This window comes from Cebus imitator, unplaced genomic scaffold (genome assembly GCF_001604975.1).
Source record: "Cebus imitator isolate Cc_AM_T3 unplaced genomic scaffold, Cebus_imitator-1.0 Scaffold18, whole genome shotgun sequence".
In the NCBI taxonomy this organism is placed as follows: Eukaryota; Metazoa; Chordata; class Mammalia; order Primates; family Cebidae; genus Cebus; species Cebus imitator.
The window spans coordinates 15,360,537-15,363,725 of NW_016107333.1; the positions used below are offsets into that span (position 1 = coordinate 15,360,537).

Here is a 3,189-nt window from a genome sequence, read left to right on the forward strand (position 1 = left end):
ACTGCCATTTGCCTTGCAAGCAGAACATAAAACATATACCTCAGTTATTGAATTTGAACATTAAGCATAATCACTGCAGAGCACATTTTGATGGGTTACTTTAATACCCATCTGGTCCATTCCAAATATCTGTCTGTACATCCAGTTTATACATATTCCATAGGTATATTGAACAATATACCATCTATTCTCCCATTATTTATTTTTACATGGCAGTTCTTGTAGCTCAAGCAAACATTAAGATTATAAAGAGCTCTCTTGAAGGAAATTCTCAGGTGAAGATACGTTAATGAGAAACCTTAAAAGTTAAACAAATCTAGTTCTTTTTTACCAAACTCGTGGGATAAAAGTAGAATGTCTATTCTGAAGAGCACCTTCATTTGTTTCCCCATGAGAAAAGACCAAATATTTTTTGGACTGCTTTAGTTTAAAAACAAAGACAATAAAAAATAAAATATACACCTTGGGATATAATAAAACTTGAAATAGTGGCAGGTATTATGGAATGGGAAGCTAAGTTGTTGTTGCTGTTTCTTCCAAAAAAGGAAACTATAACAGATTTTAAGGGAAAAACAAAGAAAACAAACTAGAACTCTGAAAACAGGCAGCATTAAACAGACTCTATAGCACAGAACACCACACACAAGAATGAGTTCTAAATTGGTAATATCATGAGAGTAAATGGTGGGGGCTTATACTTCAGGGAAGAGGAAAGGCTGCAGGTATAAGTTTATTATAGACATGATATTTAGTAACATAAAAATGACGGCTTCTAGCAGGACACAGTGGCTGACGCCCATAATCCCAACATTTTGGGAGGCTGAGGCGGGCGGATCACCTGAGGTCAGGAGTTCGAGACCAGTCTGACCAATATGGTGAAACCCTGTCTCTAATAAAAATGCAAAAAAATTCATAGGTGTGGTGGTGGGTGCCTGTAATCCTAACTATCCCAGAGGGTGAGGTAGGAGAATTGCTTGAACCTGGCAGGTGGAGGTTGCAGTGAGCTGTGATTGAGCCATTGTACTCCAGCCTGGGCAACAAGAGCAAAACTCTGTTTCAGGAAAAAAAAAGAAAAGAAAAAAAAGAGAGAGACCTTGCTTCCAAAGGTTCCCTGTATGGGGCAAAATTTGTTTTTCTCTGCTAAACATAGGAAAGATTAAGAAAGTGGAACAAATTCCCTTGTAACTATAGCATATCTCATATTCGAATGGCAGGCATGTTCAATCTGTTGCTACATGTTAAGAAAATATTGAGGATACATATGAATAGAGCAAAATAAGAAAAAAGGCTAAATTATGAGCCTTAAAAATGGAAATTAAAAAATTTGTTTTTAAGCCAAGTAGATATGATTCTGATAATTATTATATATGACATAACCCATAGAAAGCAAAGCCAAGAAAAGAAATCTTCATGTTGTTCAGTACTTGAACTTGATATTGTCCTAGGAAAAACAGGGACAATTCAACAAATGCATCACACATACCACTAAAAAGTACCCTTCTGGTTTCAGATAAATTTAAACAACAATCTTCCTAGGCTAATTTTACTCCTGGGTCGAATAAACCTTCTACATGCAGGACCAGTGTAAATCCCTCTACCCCTTTAAACACTAGATCTGAACATCCGTATTCTGCAATGCAAAGTATCTTGAGAAAGAGATGGATTCTGTAGTGCCAGTGACATAACTGATGGAGGAGCTGGGGAAGAGATTAACACTGATGGGAGCCAGTCAGGCAACGATGGTTTGTTTCTCCATGGGTGTTTCCTCCATCAGCTGCATGATCAGCTCACAGAGGACTTTGCAGATCTTTGGATAGCCCTGTCCTGTAAGATGCAGAAAAGCAAATATATCATGGCAGGAGATGGCACTCCCAGGGTGCATGAAGCCCCTGTCTGTATGCAGGACCTACACATGGGCAAAGTTTAGTGGGGAAACCTTGAGAAGCTGGTTCACCTTTTGCCTCAAAGGGTTGGGCTTCTCACCTCGAGGTAACAAGTCCAATAGAAGAATTTTGACTTGTGGCTGTCTTGTGCTGATAAACTGATAAAGTGAATGATGGCCTCGATCTCACCTTCTAACTCTTTTACTGCATTTTCATGGTCGTCTGTTCCTACCTAGACAACAATGACCTTAGGTTTAATATTCTCCAGTTCTCTATTCTTCAGCTTCTACAAAACATATCTTGTATCTTCCTTACTTCCTTTGTGAAGTAGGGAAAAAAGCTCTCGCCATATCTCATGTTGCTGCATTAACTGCACCATGGGGTCTCCCACAAACAGAACATTAGGCTTTTTGTCTTTACCATCCAGGACAAATCTGTTGTGCTGAGATATCCATCTGTCGTCTCCTTGAATATCTTCCACTGCATGTGGAATAGCTGCTGCGTTTGAATCTGCTTGCCTCCTTCTGCACTCACGTAGAGGGTCCATGGAGGCCCTACAAGGTTGCAGTATTGCCGGGTGGTGCGTCTGTCACTCGCTCAGTCCCTGCAGCCCTCCTCCCACGAGGCCCTCCTTGGGCTCTGGCACCAGCCGCAGCCTGGAGATATTTTTATCGCAAAGAAAAAGAATTTAGGTAACCTCTTTTTGGTATTTGTCAGTCCTAGATTTCTTTAACAAATTCTTAATTATACACATAAGAAATAGATATGTATACAAAGCAAACATGATTCCGTCAATAACTCGAGGTAAGCATTTGAGAAGCAAGGGCATATCCTCTAGAATCTTGTGCTAGTAACTTATGCTTCTATTTCTCTACATTGATTTCATGACTCCCCATACATCTCACACTTAGTTTTATTCAACAATGGAATCTCTTTCTTACAGTGATTCGGTGTTTTTCTGTATCTCCTTTGTAATAGAGAAGTGATTCATTTCATAATCAAACATCATAGATCTTATAATTAACATTTTAAATCTTGTTTAAATTTTATCACAGAGCATATTCATCCATTTGTAGGATCTACTGTCATCATCTTCTTCATTTGCTCCAGTTTTTATGTACCACCTGAAGAGCCACCATACTTTTACGTTTTCAGTTCAGAATATCCAGGTTTAGTTATTGTAAATAGTGTACTCATACTGCAGGTGATTGTTTCAGTCTTTGAAATATGTTCTCTTTCTGTAACTTGCAGCATACCCAGCAAGTAAGTCATATTAAGACAGAATGCTATATAGGGGCTATTTATC

General features: G+C 38.7%; 1 pseudogene; it reads right to left on the minus strand.

Annotated features, from left to right (window-relative positions):
- Window positions 1-1,107: 1,107 nt before the first annotated feature.
- On the minus strand, window positions 1,108-2,533 carry LOC108294464 (annotated as a pseudogene).
- Between the last annotated feature and the right edge of the window lie 656 nt (window positions 2,534-3,189).